At 38.3% G+C, this 22,382-nt stretch overlaps 1 protein-coding gene across 12 annotated transcripts in view; it reads right to left on the minus strand.

The window, feature by feature from the left end:
- LOC146763687 (uncharacterized) overlaps positions 1-22,157 on the minus strand; it is a 47,795-nt gene extending 25,638 nt beyond the window's left edge. For 2 of the 12 annotated variants that reach the window (XM_085567820.1, XM_085567816.1), the window contains exons 1-2: positions 21,953-22,148; positions 18,665-18,732 (exon numbers count right to left, since the gene is read on the minus strand). The gene's annotated coding sequence lies outside the window, so the exon portion shown is untranslated. Of the gene's footprint in view, positions 1-18,652; positions 18,733-21,952 lie in introns of all 12 variants that reach the window. The other 10 variants (XM_085567821.1, XM_085567822.1, XM_085567819.1 and 7 more) reach the window with 10 other exon arrangements.
- Positions 22,158-22,382: the final 225 nt, after the last annotated feature.

Here is a 22,382-nt window from a genome sequence, read left to right on the forward strand (position 1 = left end):
GCATTCAGCCTGTGCCCTTTGTTTTTTGGCAAGCAATGCTCATTCTGACACAGCCTTGTGAGTATACAAGTGAATATATATTTGCCTTAAAGCAAAGCCTTGGCTTAGAACAATATATAGTGTGTGCTGAGCATGTAACCTGTGGGAATAAGATTCAATGTCTTTTAAATAAAATCTGTAGTTTCAGGGAGTAAGTTTTTCTTACAAAGCCTACTGTGAGAGGAGGAATTTTCCACAAAAGCTATGTATTTCAATAAGAGGCAGCGATTCTTCCTTAAGTTTTTCCATCTTTCCATCTCCTTCTTGGTAAATGAATCTAATATACATGCACTAACTACAAAGAAAGAAGTAATTTAATTTAACTATCAAAAGAAAATGTTGTATTTCTTAATGCTGTATAAGTTCCTCTTAACATTGGCAAACCTCATGCCTATGAAATACAGTTAGCAAATACTTACTACCTGCTTTGATGTGCCCCTGTCCATTTCATAATTGGGGGCTCTAAACTTAACTATTGTTTGAAGCAGAAGCAGGAATTAATATATACCAGTAAATGTCTGTACACACCCCCAAAAAACTTGGTTTTGCTTGTGAAAACATAGTCAAAAAACTCTGACATTCAGATTTAGCAAGAGCAACAATGCTTAGCAACTGAGACTCAAATATGACTACTGCTACATGATACCCCACATGCCATTAATATGTACCAGTCATGTGAAACCTCCATTAAGTTTTGCCATTAAAAAATTAACATTATGGCATACTAGGAATACTCATCAGAAGAATATCCTGAACCCACTGCTGTCTTGGACTTGAACAAGATGACTTAACAGCTACCTAATAGAAGCCAAAAAGGTCCTGGAGCAATGCAGTTGTCCACTCCATTACCAACTCCAAGTCATTGAGAACCCCTAAACTAGTTATTTATCTAAGTGGTTTTTTATTGGCAATAAAACTTCTGAGCTATAATTTATATATTATTGCATATTTTCTTCTCATTTGTTCCTTGCTCAGTCCTTGAGTCAAACAGATGGAGCAACAACAAAAAAAATTGCTTCTAACCTTCTGTATTTCCACTGACAGTTACTAGAATACACAGTCTCAATCCCTTAGAATACTAGCAACTCTGCAGAAGAGGTCAGATGTCATAAAAACCCCAGGGGCTTTTGTGATAGTAATTTAGGAAAGCAGAAAAAGGCAAGTATACTCTTCCACACATCAATGCAAACAGCTTAAAGAGAAGCACAGATGATGCAGAAGGTTTGGCATCAAGAGACACTCTGTGTAAAGAGGTGTTTCCAACTCATCATAGGGTTACAGTAATAAGTAGAGTAAATTTTTCAGGACAAATAGATTTGGTCATGAAACGGCTGCTTCTAAAACCAGTCAATCTGGCAGGCAGCCCAAACAATGGAAATTCAGTTCTCTGGGCAGTCAGTGGAGGCAGGTAAGCAATTTAAGAAGGGTGAACCTTCTGAACAGCACAGAAGAGATCAGCACCTGTCTGCTGGCAGCTTCACAGCTCTGAATATGCACTTTGTTCAGAAGCACTACTGTAATCCAGAAGGATGTGTTTTCAAAGAGGTTTCTCATTTCAGGCATTCAAAATCTGTCCTTCCCTCCAAGTGCTTACATACCCTTGAAAAAGAGGACCTTAGGTGAAAACAGAACTTACACATGTGAAATTATTTTAAACTTCTATTTTACATTCATCTTCTGTTTAAAATCACAGGTAGAAGCTACAGATAAATATTATAGGACCCTTTCTGACATGAAGTGTGTTTTGCAGACTCATAGTCAGCACAACACTTTGATGCTCACAGGAACATAGGACACAGAGAGGAGTTCAGCAGAATAAGGGAGTGCAAAATGTCATCACGTCCTTCTTGTCAGGACTGACTAAAGAAACTTCACAGGACTTGCTGTACAAGAAAATTCAGTTTTCTGAGAATCTCACTGTTTTCTGTGAACTGCCTCACTTTGATGAGATGCTGTCAGCATATTGAGCTCATTTTGAATCACAACAAAGCATTTCATTCTGACTCCTCTGACAGCAGTTCTGAGCCAGGCATTCCAAACAATGCTTAGGGAAGGCCATTATATGTTTACTGACCCTTGAAACAATTTAATTTTAACCTTCCACTCTATAAGGCTCTTCCAGCTTCTTTGTGCTTTGAATTCTTGCAGAATGCAGAAACTGCTTATACATTGAAACCTGTCTGCTTTTTCCCCCAAAAATGGTTTTCTAATCAAAGCAGAGGACAGCAACACATTAAATAAGGTTCTTACATGTAGCATTTCTCCACAGCATGTATATTATCTCAGTGCTTTAAGGAAGAGAACTTTGTATGTGCCAGGTTTGCCACTGATTGTAGAACCAGCCTATAAGGCAATAAATATTTTGAATTATTATTATTAAAATTATTATTTAGAACCAAAAAGGGATTGCAGGTTTACTAAAATATTGCAGCAAACAGCACTCAAAATCCATTTTTGCCAGCGACTGGCAACATCAGGTCTCTTTTTGCTCAAAATAATCAATGAGCTTTGAGTTTACAGTTCTTTTCTGTCTGCATCTAATGCACCTCTTGCACTACAAAATGTTTTCAATTACATCCTATGTGCTTAATTAAATCTCAGTGATTACTTTACCAGTAAAGTAGGAGTAATTTAGAGGGTGGATGTAAAATGAGTTAGTGGAACAACAGTACTGGCTTGGCCACAGTTTTGTCTAAACCTCTGCTGGTGCTGCAACACCTGTGTCATAACACCAATTCTGACAAAAGAATGTTGCTATCAGGACACCAATAATAAGCTGCTCAAAGCTGGTGATTTTGTACTTTATACTGATTTCCTCTGTTTTACACTCCCTTTTATTTCCTCTCCCCTTTCCTACCCGTTTTCCCGTTTCCTCTCCCCTCGCACATCTACCTTTCCCTTCCCTCCCCTCCTCCTTTTCCCTTACTTCCTCTCTCCCTCCCTCTTGACTAATGAAAACTGAAAATTCAGTAAACAGAATCTGAGAAACACAAATTCTAAGGCAGTAAAAATAATTTGAAAAGCCAGAATGCTTAACAACCTATTGAATTTTCACACCTGTATGCCAGGTGGGTGAAACACTTTGTGCTTTCAGAGGAGAGTCACAGATTCAAACCCATCCTGCATGAGGATTTGGTGTTGTGACTGCCCTGTCCTTTAATCCAGTTTACACATCCCAAATTCCCCATCAGTTGTCCATGGACTGAATCAACGCTTCCATGTGCAGGGTCAGGAAACAAAAGCACCTGAGTCCATCTCTGAAATGCACTGGGGGAAATTCACTGTCTCTGCTAACCCTGAGTAGGAAAGCAGCTTCTTAATTTGTCCTCCTAAGAAATGGTCTAAAACATGGTTGATGTGGATCCTTCCCTTTCTGGCCTTTTTTCCCTTTTCCCTCACTGGATTGAGAATGTTGGGACTGGACACATCTTTAATCTAGGGGGTGGAAGCTTGTAACATTCCACCTCACAAATTAGAATTTGCTCCAGCAATACCTCATGCTGCTGTTTCTAAAATAAAGCTTCCTATTTCATGGATGGCAAATACTCAGGTAACGTGAAATTGGAAGCATTGATGGGTAGTTTATGGGGTGGGTTTTCTTTAATATCTTTAGTGAAACCAGGTCAGCTTAATAGGTTCTCTTGAATGGGACAGAACATGTTTTAATGTAATTTTCTCCATTGCCAGGGAATCTACAAGAAGAGACCAGAATCTTCTTTTCCTTCTGCAAATTTATCTGACTCATGCACATTGCAAGTCTGCTTTTGATCAGAAATAGTTTGTTTCAGAAATAGTTTGTTGACTTTTTATTGCATTTTAATTTGACAATATAAATGGAAATTATATGTACCCAAAGAGGAGAAAAAAAATTATATATGAAAAAGCTCCTTGGGGAAAACATTAAAATTTATCATTGTAGGAAAAAAGTATAAGTTTTCCTGCAGGGGTAAAGGTTGCTGTTGAGCTAATTATTTTAAAACTGGATATCTATTTTCTAGTGCATTGTTTCATGGTGTTTAATATACTGAGCTCACCCATGGCTAAAATTAATTACTGTTCTTTGATAATCTACAAAACATTACAGTGGATACTAATCTTGTTAGCAAAGGGAAGTTGGAAGCATAATGTTGAGTCATTTGTGTTTAGTTTATTCAATGACAAAACAGAGAATAACAGACTTATAGAATCAAATGAGATTGGAAAAGTCTTTTAAGAGCATTGTGTTCAACTTGAGTATCTAACACTGAAAATTTAATAGTTCAGATCCTTGGTTCACATATGAGTAAATATGTGAAAAGAAGGCATGGAAATACTTCAGCTAACATTCTGCTAATATAGTCATGGAGCAATATCACCTGCAAGGTTTAAGTTTCTAAAAATAATCTAAAATCTCTCTACCAGATTTCCTAATATAATTTTAAAAATCCTTTTCCAACCATTGAAGTAAAGTGATTATTAAAATGTTTAAAATGCAGAGCACTGACATAATTCTTGATTTCATGGCTTAGAGGAATAAAAATTGTTGATTAAACCCAAAAAAGGCTAATGCCAGAATATTAAAAAATCTGAAGGATTTAGCAGGGTATTGATAATAATAATATTGTAATAATTTTCTCAGCTTCTCAGTGATTATTCATAAGGAAAAAGACTGCAGACATTTACTTAAAGACACTACCTACCAGAGCTGTCTTCTGCTTCACTGATTTTGAGAGCTGCAATTAATCCATGGAGACTTTTTTTCATACAGGTACATAATTCTACTTACATGCAAGACTTTTCCTCGTGCAAATACATGTTGGACCTGGATTTTCTTCTTACACAAAAATTGGACCAAACCCCCCCCCCCCCCCCCCCCGATACATTCTAACTGTCCTGGGCAAATTAAAGAGCACAAAGCTGCATACACTAGGATGAGATCTAATGAAGCTGTCTCGGTCTGGCTAGGAAATATTCCATATCCTAGGATATTTCATGTTTCAGAAGTTAGTTTGCTTCATTGTTGAATACAATCCAGACATTTTGATTATGTCTAAAACAAATTAATCAGAAACAGGCAGGCACAGCTGCAAGGTTTTTCACCGTTGATACAATCACAAGTTGAAGCTTAAATGTGGGTATTTTTAGAGTATGATTCAAGTAATAAAAGGGGCAGCTTACACATCCCAGCAACTAAAGCAGGTTCTCAACACTCACTTAGAAACTGGTATTCTAAGTTCCCTGTCCCCCACCAATGTTTTGTTTAGATAAACTGAATCATAATTGCAGAATTTTGCCTTGCCCTCAAGATGCCTGATAATTCTGAGATTAAGAACAATCCATGTGTTAATGAGAATAAAATAAATGAATGGGAAAAGTAGGTTTAGTCAAAAAAATGTCTGGAGGTTTTATGACAAAACATTCTACTGCCTTACTGAGCCCCCTCCAATAACCCACATGGTTACCAAAACAAAGCTTTTAATCCTGTCACTAGTGCACAATGACTGCATAATATGTTTTCTGCTTTTACTGGGAAATGGAGCAGCAGAGAACCAAAATCTGACAAAGGTAACAAGGAAACGAAACCTGTTAGCATATTGTGATAAAGTGCTGTGAAATGGCCAACATAATGTCTGTATTTGAAAGTGTTAGGATAGTGAAAAGACAATGTATCTGGCAAAGGATGAAAATTGTTCTTTTTTTTGGGAATAAATATCATCTAAATTAGTAAAAAATTACAAATAGGAGAAATTAGAGAAAATACATTGTTTTTAGAAACAAACTTGAAAAAAATCAGTTAATAAAAAGGATGGGTGTTTATAAGCCTTTAAATGCATTACTATAAGGAGGCTAATGAGAATCTATATGCAGCAAAATACATGGAAAGTTTATGCTATTTACACTGAGTTTTTCTTCAAGATAAAGTTTTAAGTAAATGTAGAACACTAAGTGCTACAAATTTACCAAAAGAAAGCTCTGTGATAAAAAACACAAGACCATTTTTAAAAGCCTTGATGATGTCCTCAGTTAGCAAACACTTTAAGGGCAGACTTGCACTTCTAACACACATAGTAACAAACCACTATTTCTCTCCTTGACAGAACATCAGATTTGTTCATCTCGCAGTGCTGGGTCAATAGTTATTAGTGTGAGATGTGGCACAGAAAAAAGAGAAAAGACAGAAAAGTGTGTGTTCCCATTTGCCCCATAGATCATCCTGCTACCCTGTGGGGAGTGTCTCCTGCCACAGCCCTGTGAGCTTTCCTTTCACCCACCTGTGTAACACATGGTGGGTACTCTGTTCAGCCAGCTCCACAAGTACACATGACATGAGAGAGAAGAACATTTTCAAAAATCTAATTATGGCTTCATTTTTGGTGGTTTTCTGTAAGTACTGACTAACTCAGTTTGAATCACTCACTTTACTCTGGATTTATCAACAGGCAACTGGAGCAGAACTTTACCATGGGCACCCTTGACTTCTTGACAAATTCAAATTCGAAACAAAATGCAACCCGAAAACAACCCAGATGAGAATGAAAAGTTAAACAGCTTTCATTATAAAGGACTATTTAATCAGAATCTTTAGGTTGCAGCTAAGGGCAGCATTCACAAAATGCAACCACAGCTGTGTGTTCCCTGTCTGTGGCTGGAAACAAATTCCATGTTTAAGTTTGTTTAAATAAAACAGTAAATTAAAAGCTAATATATCTCCAGACATTGGTCTGTGCTGCTCCATCTCCAAGCTCTTCTCCATTTCATACCTCCCATCCTTCATTCCTTTCCTTTCTGGGATTTGTTACTCTCTATTTTTTTATACAAAGATCTTCTTCTGCCTCGGGAGTCCTTGGGAGCCACCAGTCAGCTCCCTGAGGAAATCCCCAAGTTTCTTGATGAATTCACTCTCCTCTAATTTATGTCAAGCGATCCAGTCCCCAAGGCTTCCTCCTCCTCCAGCAAGTAAATTTTCTGCTTACAAAGCTAACTTGGGAAACAAACCTGCCCTCTGCCATGAGCCATGTCCCCCTCAGCACTGTCTCTTAACTCCATTACTCCAGTTCTGAATCCAAGTTCTTCAAGATGTTTTTTGCAGACATTTACAAAACAGAAAGAGTGAGCATGCAATTCAACAGCATTTTCTGTAATATTGCCCTTTCGAGGTGAAGACAGTTTGAAATTAAACCAGCTGGATCTTGACTTGTCAGTCATACTAGCTCGCGAAGAGCTGTGTTCTTGACTGACATGTATCTCTGCCATAGGTCAGCACCAAGGTACATGAGCTGCCAGGGGAAGTGAGAAGCTCATGAGGCTCTCAGATAAATTCACTGCTGAAATCAGTCCCCACAATCCACATGTCAGTGTCTCATTTCCACCTACACAGTTAATGATGTGTGGTTTGGAGCTTGCCTTATTAACAGGCATGAGCTTCACTTCTTTGTGTATATTTAGCATTTCTTAAGACACAACAGGTCAGCTTCTTAGCTGTTATAAAATGTGTGATGGCAGAAGGGACTAGACCCTGACCTAGCTGTCTATATAAGAAAACCTTGGATAATTATCTGTTTGACAAAAGCACATGGAAAACAGTGTCTTCAGATGTTAAAAATTTAAGCTGCTTATCATAAACATCTTTTATCAGGAAAGTGTTATCAACCACTAGAATACTAGCTAGGGGGAATGGCCATGGAGAATAATACCCCATTGCCTAATCATTTGAATAAAACAGGCATTTTTCTATAACATGTGCTCAGTTCCAGTAAAGGTCATCAGGCTTTACACAGGAATCATGTGTAGAAATTCTGAGGTTCATTTTACATGGGAAGAGAGGCATACTGATTGCCTCCTCTGTCCCTAAAATCTAGGACACTGTGAAGTCCATGGAACAATGCCAGCTCATAGCCAGCTGTGAATTTGAAGAAGATAGCCCTACAGTAGGCCTGTGCCTCATCAGCTGTAAGAGTCTCTGTAGTGTGTTCCTCATTTGGTGGATGCAAACACAAACTCAGCTGTTCAGGTCACTGCATGGGGAGTAGCATTTTTTAAAGGGATGACTCAGGAAAAAAAAAGTCTGTGCTTTTCTAAAATCATATCTGAAAACATTAACAAGAGAGCCTCACAGAAAGGGCAAGGACTACTTAGGTAGAAGACCCATGGGAAAGAAAACAGGATTTTCTTGTGCTGTTACAGTGGGTGTCCAAGGTTTCAGAAGAGCGCTTTCAGAACAAACTCCTGCCAAAAACTTCCCTCACACCAGTGTGTGATGTGTCAGAAACCTCACCTCAATGAGTGTGAGCAGCACATGGTGACACATCTGGCACAGCAAGGGACAGCTTTGTTCTCCTTCACACTGAAGCTCGCAAACCCCAGGCTGCTGGTCTTTGCTAGAAAGCCAAGTGTGACATTCTAGTAACTTTAATTCCTCCAGCTTGTGCAAGCTGATTATACCACACAAATTCATGGGCCACTGCAATAAATAACGCTCAACGGCAGTGCAGTTTTTAACCTGTATTTGCTGATTAGAAAGCACAGGAAATTAAAATTGCATTCAGATGTGCTTTGCTACATAATTTTTGTGACACTTGATGGTACCTTTAGTGTTGCTTATGTCCATGATGTGTTCATAAAAGGAACCCGTTGTAAAGTAGTTTCATGGTAACCTGACTTCAATCAGCATTGAATGACAAATTGGAGCATCATTAAATGCAAATAACATCTCATAACTTCTTCTCTTAAGATGCAAAATATAAACTAGAACCTTTGTACAGTGCATAGGAATTATACCACAGTGTTCTTTTGCTTAAAGTCAAAGCAACTCCTGATATTCTCAAAACTATTTTGACCCTTTGCTTTTAGTCAGAAGGATTTCCTCCCACCCTTTTATCCTTAATGACTTCACAAGTCCTGGTCTCCTGCCAGTCTTAATAGACTTGAGCTACACCACAGAGCCTTTTCTTGTGCTGGAAAAAAAATTCAGTAGCCTTTAGGATACTAAAGCAAACCTGACCTTTCTTACAAGCACTCTGATGCAAACACACAGAATATTTAAACATTATTTCATTCCTTCTTTTTTCCAGCCTTGTGGCAACTCTGCACATAAAAGCCTGTCCCATGCACACACTGCACTCAATACCTGAAAATAAAGGATGCACTAAAGTTACTTCTGTGAGCGCTCATCCACATGTCTTTGAACCATGTAAAGCAAACATCTTTCCACAGTAATTTTACATATAATGATATAATAATAAAATCCATCTGTTGAAAGAGAATATGACTTATCTTCTGCAAAGGTCATAAATGAGGATTTTAATGATGTGAAGTGTAACATCTCAGCTTGCAGGCATCAGAAGGATCACTTAATTGATGAAGTATTTATAAAGTATCATGCATCACTTACTGGAAATGCTTTAATTTATGACTGAAATAAAATCTAACTTCCTAAACAGGTTAACAACAACAGCAATTCTATGGGAGATACTGCTGCCATCAGCCCCTGTCCACAGATTCAGCTGCATGGTTTGCAGTCTGTTACTTCATCTCTTCTGGTGGAAAATAAGATTTATATTCTGATCCTCTCTTAAATTTGTGGGGTGCCAATGCTAACAAGAAAAGCAATTAATGCACAAGTGATGTGCCATGAAGAGACCATCTCCCTAGGCAAGATATTCACACACTGCCATGCCCCCAGTCTCTGGGAAGACAGTAGTGAAAACACTCACCAATTCCAGTTCTTCCCAATGAGAGGCAGCAGAACAGAACAGCTCAGGACACATTCTAAGAACAAGCCTCCAGCACTGGCTGATTGCAGCTTTAAAGCTGTGGAGGATGAGAGAACACCCATCCATCCATCCATCCACCCATCCATCAATCCATCCATCCATCCATCCATCCATCCATCCATCCATCCATCCATCCATCCATCCATCCATCCATCCATCCATCCATCCCTGCCAGTCACCCTCAGCAGGATAAAGGGAGGTGACATGGGAGGTACCGTGGGCCCAGAGGGCTGCAAGGGTTTTGCCTGCCAGCTGCTGCTGCAAGCAAGCCCAGCTCAATTTGGTGAAGAGGAGTTTAATTTATACCAGTTAAAATCAATGCAGGTTTTAATAAAGACAAAACCAGCACATTTCCAGCACATTTCCCCCAGGGGCTCCCCAGGGTCTGATGTCCCCTCAGTCCCCTCAGCTGGAGCACTGCAGGGACAGGTCACCCTCAGCCCTGTCCTGTGCAGCTCTGTCTACTCCCACTCTCCCCTGCTCCAGCCCCACTGTGCTCTTCCCCCTTCTGCCCTGCCCTGTACTTGTGGGGCACTCACACCTTTACTCACCCAGAGGTTCCCAGAGCCCCACCTGTGGCTGAGGGGCTCAGACAGGCTCAACTGTACCTCCTTGGCACAGATGGAATTGTCTGGAACAGAACCTGGCAAAAGAAGTTGACTTCCCACCTGCTCCCTCTCCTTCAATTACTTGGGAATGAACTTCTGGATTCTGAAGAAAACTTTTTGCCCTCTCTGCACTCCTCCAGCTCTGTGAGGAAGGGGTGGATATTCACAAGTGTGCCAGCACTCTAGCCAAAGCAGAGGCTCACCTACAAATCACAGAGGCTCACCTACAAATCAATCTGCATAAAATTAATGTCATTTTGGCTTGAACTTGGATATAGGTGTACCAAAGTGGAATAAAATTAGGATGCAATAATCCTGGAAGCCAGGCACAGTTTTAGATAAAGATGTGACTGGTGTGATCATCCCAAAATGCAACAGTGGGTAAATTTACACAAGAAAGGTGATGTGAAGAAAAAAATCCAAATAAATGGATAAACAGAGGAAATTTTTGTTTGCAAACACCACTTCATATTTTATCTTCTCTTCACCTCTTCTTCCTCTTTCCTTGTTCAGCTATTCTACATTCTGTCTTACTCCCTCCTCTCCAGAAGCAAAGTAGGGAATGCTGTTTATAATAAGGTAAATCATGAACCTGACCTCCAAAGAGATGTGCCTGTCCCCTCTCTTTTAGAAGTTTGCCAGGGGTGAGAAAAATTGGTAACCTGGGAACTTGTGTTCTGAAATCATTTAGTAAGCACAGGAATGCAGCAGAGGGAAAAAAAATAGAACTAAAGCTGACTGACTATTAAATTATTAATCCTATTCATAAAGAATTTAGCCTCTGTTTTGTTTAGCAAATAGTTTGGAAACTTGTCCATTCCTCCCCTGTGCAAAGCATTTGGCATTTGAAAGGTCTGGAAGGCACTTTTCAGCTTGAATGTTTGACTAGGCTTTCTTCCTTTGCCATTTTCTTTTGGTGTAGCACAGTGTGTAAACACTTGGTTCAGGCAAGACACCATAGCTGGAAAATTTTAAATGGAATTGTATTGCTGAGGGAGAAGGCAATACACCAAAATTTTTTTCAAGATAGTTTCTGCAAATTGCCAGCCATGGTGAAAAATACCAGCTGACTTAATTCACCCACATTTTATTCAGGTAAATAAATTCAGAGTGACAGGTCAGGATCACACAACATCCAGACGTGTCTTGAAAACCTTCTGAGACAGGAGAGAAAATTTTACAAGTTGTTTCTCACAGCTGCCTTGGGTCCCTACTCCTCTGCCAGAGTCACTACACTGTAGTTTCTTCTGTCTTTTCTTAAATCAGATTCTTCCCCGTTTCAGATTATAACCACTGCTTCTTGGCACAAACCAAACGAGGTAACATTTTCTTAGCATCAGGTATCACAGAACCTGGGATGGCCAGGGACCACAGTGGGTCAGCTGGTCCCACCTCCCTGCCCCAGCAGGGCCATCCCAGAGGATGGGGCCCAGGATTGTGTCCTGGTGGTTCAGGAATATCCCCAGGGAGGGAGACTCCACAGCCTCTCTGGGCAACCCTATCTTTGACCCTGATCTCATCTCCAGGTGTCCTTTAAAGAACTGGGACTCTTGAAAAATCTGGCTTGTGTTTTTTTCTCCATTCAATTTAAGACACTGGGTCAGTTAAGCCTCACTTAAAACTATTTAGATATGGGATGCATACAAACTCCCCTCCATTCTGGCAGTTTTAAGAAGCTAATTTTACAAAGAGCTAATAAGGAAAAAGACCTCACATAATGGTGAGTTGTTCCAAAGTATTTCTCATTACTTGATTTCCTGACCCTAAAACAGAACCCTTGGTGTGACTTCTCCCCAGAAGTGTTTACACACATGCTATAAATCCACACATCCACAAGCTTTTCCATAGAGACAATAATAAATGAGCAGCAGAAAGGAAAAGCAAGTAAATCATATGTGATACAATTAACCTCTTTGTGTGAGTAGAGATAATCAACTGCATCAATTAATTTAAGGAATTATTGACCAGTCAATAGCTCTATTAAAAGGGACTTAATTTGATTGAGAATGTATCAGCAAAGCTCTGCTGCTCCAAAACAAGGAAGCAAAACAGTGGATGACACAAACCAAACTTGCTACACCAAAGCAGAGAAAACTAAACCTTGAAGCCTAGGATCTCAGAAGAAAATAAAACCCCTGGTACTCACTACATAAAAATTGAAAAAAATCAGGGTCACTTAGACTAGGGAACAGAATAACAGTCTTAAAACATGGAAAAATTGCTCCAGAGTTGAGTAGAGTGAGCAATTATCTTAAACTGCATCATGATGTTGATTTTTTTTTTCTCTTGAACTCAGATAATTAGCTTTTATCCTGGAACATGAGAGGCATCTTGTCTCATGGCCTTTCCCTCCTTGTTAATGAACTTTAGTTAATTAGAAGTTGGGAAAGTAGAAGCTGGCAATGTACTCAGAGACCAATTGACACAGAAGTCATCTGCATGACTGAGAAAATAATCCCAGGCTGCTCATAGCCTGTAAATCATCTCCTTGCTGCAGTGCTCCAACAGCAATGAAGATAAACAATTACACTTTGCAAAACAAGAGCTACTTTGCTCCTTCTTCTGTCACGGGGCTCTATTATATAAGCCTGGTACTAAAAACTCAGACTCAGCTTATGTCAGTGCAGACTGAGCCCTCATTGCTGCTCCCAGCATCTGTGTAGAGCCATATCTCTGTTTGGATGCTCTGAAAAGCTGTCTTAAAGGAATAAATCTATTTTTTTTCACTTTTGAGCATACTTTTTTCTCCAGAAAAATGTCTTATATCTAGGCTTTTGTCAATGTTCTTATTAAAACCAATTCTTAACATTTATCTGTTTAATCTATTTTCATTTTCTTACTCTTATTCTCATTCTTGGCCACATTTTTTTCTTCCTGTATTTTAAAATACTAATCAAATAACGTGCTAGTGACAAGGCATCCTAGTAATATCATATTGTTTGTCCAGAGCAAGATAGAAGTTGTGAAGAAAACTGAACGACAAATGACATTCTCAGCAAACTAATTCACTTAAAAAGCAAAATGTGGACATCTTTTTTAGTAAATGATAGTGATAATGATTCTTCTGGACTGTAGTCTCTAAAAGCTGATTTCCACAAATGCTGTTTCCATAAGTGCTGTCATAAAGTTATACCCAAAAGTCAAATTCAGCTGCTACACACTCTGCAGCTCATTTAACAGTACACAGGGAAATTAATCACTAATTTGTCAGAACAGAGCAAAACACTGGTGCAGAAAGAGGTTTCACACAATCTGTCTTTAGTCAGATTTAAAATCAGGAAGTCAGATAAGTGGGTAAATCGGGAAGGATGGAAAACAGGACTCCTCTCTACTGGTGAAAGGAAACTCCTAGTACTGGAGCCTTCCTCTTCCCACTTGGACACTGAGAATCAAAGCACTCTCAGAAAATTTCTGAGCTCTGGGGAATGGAATAGCAACAAAATCCTCTGCTCTTCCCTCAAGCACTATGATCAGAAAACACAAAAACCCTAAAAAAAATAAACAAAAAAAACCCCAAACGAAACCAAACCAAACCAAACCAAAACAAAACAAAACAAAACAAAACAAAACAAAACAAAACAAAACAAGAAAACTGCCCCAACACCCAAATTGCCAGTTTTTTACCTGAGGGCCTGCTACTTTCACCCCTGAGGCAACACTAAGGTAAACAAGAGATGCAGGAAGGTGCCAGTTATTGACTGTGTATCATAATTACTCCCAGGCATTTTGTGTCCAGTTTTGCAACCTTTGTGGAAATGGTGACTGTTTATTTTAACAGCACTGCTGTTGAGCTGCTGACCCTCCCCATTCTGGGAATGCAAACTAGAGAATCCCCTGGTGAGTCTGGACAGCCTGAGCTTCACCTTGTGCTTGTATTCAGCACCAGAAATACAGAATCTGTCATTTCAAACACCTATCAAAGGAAACAGTGGATAAGGAAAGAAATATTTGAATAGTGGATGCCATTTTCATTGCCTGTTTTGTTTCAAGCCTATCAGATTTTTTTCTGTCTCAGCTGTACATATATGTAACAAATGACTATGTCAGAACTGTTTATTGTTAAGGAACAGCACAAAAAAATGCCATGCCCTATATATCATGATGGATAAAAATTAGCTGAGTAGTTGTGGCATCAAATGTAAATTTTTAAAGCTGTCCCAATTTCTCCTAATCCAAATTAATTTGAAAAGTTTATAAAACCAAAATTGTACCTCAGCTAAATCCTGCCACATTGATGTTTCTAAGAAAAGGTTCCTTTCCCCTTGGCTTGGTAAAACTGAGACTCACTCAGCCTTGCTGAGTAAAACTGCAACATGTTTGAGTGGTGCATGTCATAGTCAGTGGGACCAGAGACAACAATAACACGTATTCCCAAGCATGGGCAACAGTGATTTAATGCTTTGAATAAAGCACAGTAAAAACATCAATCACAGGTTTATAAAATTTTCATGTCATATAATCACAAATGATCAAAATTTTTGCAGCCTGGTGTGTAGTCCTGGGAAGGCTTTACAGGCTTTTGCACATAAAAATCTCTTTTTTTTAAGCCTGTTCTGAAACCTTCACTAGGGCAGAGGCTTGTGCTGGGGAGCTGGGTAGGAAGGGGCATCCCAGATGTCAGCATCTTTTAGTAAATCTGGCCTAAGTCCATTAATAAAGCAATTCCTGCATGGCAGAAGGCACATAAAACTCTAATATCTTCCTTACTCTGGGAAACAACTCCTGATGAGGAAGAACAACAACAATTTCACCTTCAAGAAGTCCCTGTTATCACTGATATGATAAAATATGCCTTATTTTCTCCAAAATAAGTTCTAAATAGCCAAGAAAAAACAGACATAAAAGTTAAAATCTTCCCTTAGAATATGCCCTAAAGGTGAGAAACACCATGTTATTAATTTGCTTTAGCTCACTTACAATGCAAATTCATTAGTCTGAACTTCTGAGGACACAATGAGAGACTCAAACAAGAGCAATTTGTTTTCTTTTCTGTAAATTATCTGGGTTTTGAGTTAACATGTAATTTATGAGCATACTTTATGCAGAGGGCCAAAAATGAAGGAACTTGTTCAGCTATGTCATTCTAATAAATTTTAAAATTAAATGTTCCTTATTTTCATAGTTTCTCTATTCAGCTTTGTTCAAGCTAATAGAAACTACACTATCTGATATTTGACTTTTTAATTGCTCTACTAAAAACTGGATTAATATTGATCTCATGAATGATAGCCTGCCAAAGACATGACAACATTTCTGTCAATCTTTAAAAGAGAAGACAACATAAGGCCTCTCCAGAAAAAAAAATTATAGATTCTGAATGAGAGGAAAAAAATCTATAGTTAGAATTACTGAAAAACTCAAAATTATTCTGCCAGCTTTTTAGCTAAGAATGCTTTCATTTCTTGTGAAACTGAAAAGAACATTTCTAAAATATAAAGTTAAGATGATCTGCATGCTTCCTGTAGTCAAAAATTTTGATGGATGAAAGTAATACCTTTTTCATCATTTTCATTTTGCATAGTACAGGTGAAAAGACTTTAAATCTAAGTCACTAAGTTCTTGCTGTGTGTTCTCAAGGGAGGAGGCACACAGATACAAAAATAAATGTGAGAGAGAGGTGGGGTAAATCACTGCAGTGATTTACTTCATCTCCCTCTACAAATATCTCCTGTGATCTTGATTCACCACTCACCAGTTGTTTTATTGCAATTATTAGAGTCACGCTTATCAAAGCCAGACTTAGGTTTTAATTAGAGCTAGGTGGGTAATTCAGTGATCCAGGGAAGAAACTGTTTTAAATTTAAAAAAAAGGTTTTTCTTCCAGGTCATTCTGTGAAGGATTGCAGATAGAGGCTAGGACATTTGAAAAGAGTTAAAGCAGCTTACAGCAATGTATTGATGGTATGCCAGTCAGCAAAGGTTCCTGAAAGGAAGGAACTAGTTTCAAATTCAATCTTTGTGCAATTATTTCACAATTGCTTAGGTGGCAATTCTGCCAGGTGTGTGATCCTGAATGTAGCTTGCTGTTAATGCTTCAAGGAATCCAAATGTCATGCTCATTTACCTGATAATTTTTCAGGGGGCTGGCATAGGTGCCCTTCAAGGAATGCCCTAAATCCAGGCCTTGCCAAGGCTGGGAGGGTAAGAGGGTTATCCCAGTTATTGGGCAGAGGTGACCTGGCCACACAACAACTTGAGGAGCTTGGCAAAGCCCCAACTCATCAAACTTCTCAGTACTGAGTAATTTTCATGAGTAATTTTCAGCAAAACTACCCTGTATCCCAGTTTATGGTTAGTTTCATAGACTTAACACAGCCTGAAGACAATCTCTTCTGTAAAAGACATCCTTTATGTGAGAGGATTTTAATTACTGCTGTAACATTATCACATTCATTAATACACTCTATATTAGTCAAGCTCCAAGTCTTCCAAGCAAAAATTTCCCTTTTTCCCCTCCTGTTGTTTTTCAAAGTCTTGTTGGATGGGAAAAAGGTGGAAGAAAGACATAAAAAATTCTGCAGGCTTTGATGGAAAACTTTTTTTTTTCTTTTCTGTCAGGGAGTTCCTTCTATTTCTATGGCTAGATCATCAATCAGCTGGGAAATGCGTGAGGTTTTAACCCTGAGCTGAATAAGTAAACCAGGAAATAATTAGGTTTTTTAGTTACTTGATGCATGTGTAGTCCCTCTTCTTTAATTTCTAGATTTTTCATTTTCTTTTAATTTTCTAGCTGTACAACTGGTTGCAATTAGTGATGAATGTAAAGCATTGGTGCCATTCAATCTGCTATTATGCAAATTTAATACTCAATGTTAAAATTACCTGCATGATACAGACAAGCACATACTAAGCTTCCCAACAATTAGTATTTTTCTCACAAAGAGAAATTTGTCTTTGAAAGACTCTTATATAAAAAAAATATAGTTTAACTTCTCAATATTATTTTAGAAGAAGAAGTGATTCTCAAATGTTTCCAGATTACTTTGTTATGAAATAGAAATTTTCTTTGCTATCCAAATTTTAATCCTGGGGGAAGCGTGTACAGAATTCTTAAGGGATTTTAACTCTGTGGTGTTCTCAAAGAGCACAAAAGAAAATAAATAGTCATTAGAATGGTTATTTATAAAGAAAGTGAAAACTATTTTTGACAAAATAATCTGTATTGTATTCTAGCTGCTGGGATTGTTAACTGTACCACAGGAAAAACAGAAAAGAAAATCCCATCACAAAGGCCAAGATATGTAATTCTTGAAAAAAAAAATATGCTTTTGCAATGCTATAGTTTTTTTTAATCTAAAGCTACTTTAGAGTTACATTCAGCTTTTGTAAATGTGATTTAAGAGTGCAGCCCTAGGTCAAAGAAAAACTAACAGTATCTAAGCAACAAGAGATTAAATAAATTATACTTTTCAAGTTGTCTTCCAGAAGAAGAAGGTTTACCTAGCAAAAGTGAAAATAAGGGGGAGAGAACACAACAGCTCAACCCAAATTCTATATATATCATATTCCATCTAAACATACAATATATTTCTGAAGAAACTTTGAAACCTGAAAGCACAGCCTGTCAGCAATCAACCACCATTTTTCAGTGAGGGAGATTATTTGCACACACCTGATGTAATGTGATTATTCTTCTTAGACATCATCCTACTGAATGTTTTGCCATGGAGGAGAAAAACAGAAAGAAAGCATCAGTTATGGATTACTTTGCTCTCTCTGGAGCAACCCTCCATTACAATCCTAGGGAAAAGGATGAAGTCAATGTATTTTTGTGACTCAGGACACCATAATATTAGAGTTGCACAATCATCAAGGCTGTAGCTGAACTTCAGGGTTTTAATATCACAGATTCTTGTCATTGTTTCTTGGTGTTGGTGTTGGTGGTTTGGTTTGGTTTGGTTTGGGGTGGGGGGGGTTGTTTGTTTTTTCTTTTGTTTTTCACAAATATTTTCCAAATGGTCCAAAACACCAAGTTTCCCAAAGTATTCAGAGCAGGTAAGGATTTAATCAGGAGATCTTAAAGATACTGCACAGAATCATCTGGAGGGGAAAGGGTACAGAGTTATCATTATTATTCAAATTCTAATATCACTTGCAAAAGTTGTCATTACACCATCTTATGTGCCCTGTGGCATACACATAGCAGTGAATCTGCGCAATATACCAACCTGGTTTTTAACATTCTGCACATCCAAAACACATTAAACCAAAGTAGGATTTAATTGATCATCATTGAACATATTTTCATTTTACCTTTTGTCTCACCTGACTTCTGTAAGAGGGAGAAATGCCTTTTTACAGGAACTTTCTTTTTTCGGGCTACAACTTCATTCCTGTTTGAAATGAAAATATTTTTTTTAACTTCCAGTGACGTGAAAATTCCACAGTCAATTTCTGATGGAAATACCAGCACAAAACACTTCAGTTTCTGCAGCTGTATATTTAGATTCTAGAATCATAAAAAGATTGGGAATCCTTCATCAGGTAAGAAAATTGTTTACATTGAATCAAGCAATAAGCTATTATATGAGGGGAAAAATCATTAGAGAAAGAAATTAGCAGTTACTTCACTTCTGTTTCTCCTGAGTTACAGCTGGGCACCCTAGCCTCTGAACTAAGTGCTACAGGAAGAAAAAGTCGATTCATAAACACTGATTCTCCCTACCCCATGTTCCAGCATTTTTGTTTGTTTGTTTGTTTGTTTGTTTGTGTTTTGTTTGTTTGGTTTTTGTTGGGTTGTTTTTTTGGGGGGAGTTGTTTGGTTTTGTTTGTTTGTTTGTGGTCTGTTTTGTTTTTGTTGTTGTTGTGGTTTGGTTTTGTGGGGGTTCTTTGGGGTTTTTTTAGAATACAGATCTCTTGCAAGAGCATCCACAGAACTGAAACAGCCCAGCCCTGCATTTGCACAGCTGACCTGCTGAGTGCTACCAGCTCCATGCAAACAGCTTTCACTTCTCATTCAGACAGTTCACTGGAGTTGAAGATAATTCACAAGAAAATTTTGGATACTCCTCTTTCCTTGGCAAATCTACAGGGGAAAAGAAGAGTTCTTGGTTGAATGGGCATGACTGAAGTTTAAAAAGCTACCTGCCTGGAGTTTAGAAACAGCACCTGTTTGCAATAAAAAGAAAGTGCAAGGCAAAAGCAGTTCAGGTCTATAACATCATGCAGAACCTAGGAATTAAGCCCAAGGAAGAAAAGCCACACACCTGATCCCTGAAGTAATCAAGGAAAAAGGACAAAGGCAGATCAGTGTGAAATGCAAAGAACTTTTTCCTTTGAGACCAGCCAGGTGCTTAGAAAATGCATGCATTAGGCAAAATTGCCTGTTCTTCCAGCACAGTGACATCTAAGGGTGCCTGTGCTAATGACTAGGGAGAAATCTTTCCTAATACACTCTTGTACTACTGAGATCTTAAACCCCCTAAAACTTGCAGGGGAACTAAGGAACTGCTGCACTTTTATTATTTAACTTCTGTACTCCAGTAAGGATCCTTTGCTGGTTTGACACCAATTACCTCTGTGACTGGAAACTGATACTCTCATCTGAACCAGACAGTACAGAAAACTCTGACAGTTCTGTAGTGCAATGTGATTTATTGTGATTTTTCACTTTCCCCCATCCCACCCTTCAGTAAGTAAATCCAGCCCTGGTTATTTTCATCATGGCATAGTATGCAGGGGCTACAGTCTTGGCTAAAAAATGTAAATTATTATTTTCAATCAGAATAAGCTCTCTTATAGATAAAATGAACTTCTGAGGGTGACTGCTAGTTACTTTAATGATTAGAACATCATTAAATTCTAAAGAGCATTGCAGTAAAAACTGGCATTTTGTCTCGTGTCATGGTGCCAACTCACGGTGTATTGGGAAATAGCTTAATAGAAATCAGATTCTTCTAATCAGCATGATTTTATCCTTCTGTAATAGATAAGAGGAGTACTCTAAATGTAAAAATACTCTCTTTAATAACATGTAGGTATTTGCAATCTTTGGCTATTGTAGGTATTCCCCCTTCTGAAATTTATTGCATGGTATCACAAAATTGTATATAATTAGGCAAAATGTAACCATCTTCTCACTATCATAAAAATCCCTCAAAGTCATACTTTAACTGACACCCTCACTTTTCAAGGGTTCCTATGAATAATAGCTGTTCACTTCAGACAGCACATATTTAGGGGCCAGGGGAGAATTTTGTGCACCTCTCTACCAATCTTCCATATAAATTTTGAGCAATGTTTCTTGTCTTTGAACCCTCCCAGCTGACAACGAATGCTTTAATCCCTACTGCCAATATTCTGCAGCTCCGAAACCTAGAATAAAAACATTATCTCTCTCTTCTTATGGGAAAGAAGATTTTTAGGTTTCTTTCCTCCCATTTTTGTCCTCTTTCCTGCAAATCACTGAGTAAAGTTATTTTCAGTAGCTTCTCATTTTTTGTGTGCATGACCTTAATCAGTTTCTTTAAGGAAACTTCAACTTTATCATCAGTAGACAAAAATGTTACATATTAGGTAAGTATTTATCCAAGAGATTTTGCCTGTGAGCAGAGGTGCATCAAACTTTAGTGTGAGCTGTGTATTCTACTCCCTTGAAAATTCAGTACTATATGCAACTTAAAGACAATGAAAACTTCACATCAAGATGGATGTGAAATTCTGTAAAAGAGACAGCTGCCTTCAAGAGACAGAATTCCTGGCTGTACACAGACACATTTCATGATTCCAGTAAAGCTCAAATGATGCAAAGCAGGCCAGGCTTGCACAGTTTCAAAGGAAATTTAAGCAGAGCGTAAAATATGCTTACTCAAAGCTTTTGCAACAGAACTGTAATTTTAATAACTGGTATTTCCCTGTATTAGGCAAAATCTCTGCATCTGAAATGTCCTGTAACAGAAGAAAATTCTCCAAGGAGGAGACTAACTAAAGCTATTGTTAGAGGTAGGGTAGTAAAATGGACAAAAAGTTTCTCCTATGCTCCACATTACTCAAAAGGTATGTTTCCTTCTCTTGTTTTTCAAAGCCAGTGTTGTGATAAGGGTATAGAACTTTAGCAGGGAAAAATCCCAACAGCTCTGTTTAGCTGGTCCTCACAGATCAGAGGCACTGGGGGCAGCTGGGTTTCATTTCTGTTTTCAGCCAATTTGGCACGATCAGCCTGGCCATGTTCCATAGGAACTTATTTGACCACAGGCTCACAAATAGTGCAGTTTACCATCTCCTGAGAGATGAGTTCATGAAGGACCTGCGCAACCCAGAATCACGAACTTCTATGCGAATTCACCCAAATTTCACAAAAAATTAATGAGTCAGTTAATTGAAAGAGGGTAGATTCAGAACTACCATTCTAGCTACAGAATGTCAGGCTGCAGTAACAGAACACTATTAGAGGGATATAGATGATATATATGTATCATATTTTATACATGCATATGTATAAAATATATATACATGTATATTTATGTCTGTATATACATATATAATCTATCTATAGACACAGATACAAAAACATTCCCACATCTGCCCCAACAGAGCTGGAAGCGCAGAACTTACCCAAAAGTGGCCGTTCAGGAAAAGAGGAGAAGAGACAGAATCTGTGGACCCATCCCATGCAAGCAGAGATGTTTCTCCCTCTCCCTTTTTGCCACCAACACCACTCTTCTTTTATACTATAATTTTTGCCCTTCCCAAAGGGGTGGAACAGTCGCCTGTTATAGGTTTGGATGTTGGTGACCATGGTCATACGTGTAAGGCATGTTTTCGTTTTTTCTTCATTTACATTCTTAGGGGGGTGAAAACTAATATGTAAATTAGAGCCTCAGTTGGTTTTGATTAGAATTTATAGTTGATACAAGAGGTAAAATAAACACTTGGGTCCTCCTCCACCTTCTGAGGCAGCAGTAGGAGATCTCTGACCTTCAACAGAGAGTTTTTTCATTATCTCCTTAACAAACCAGATTTATAACAAAGCTTGTTTCTCACA

Source organism: Lonchura striata, chromosome Z, assembly GCF_050655825.1.
Source record: "Lonchura striata isolate lonStrDom1 chromosome Z, ASM5065582v1, whole genome shotgun sequence".
Classification (NCBI taxonomy): Eukaryota; Metazoa; Chordata; class Aves; order Passeriformes; family Estrildidae; genus Lonchura; species Lonchura striata.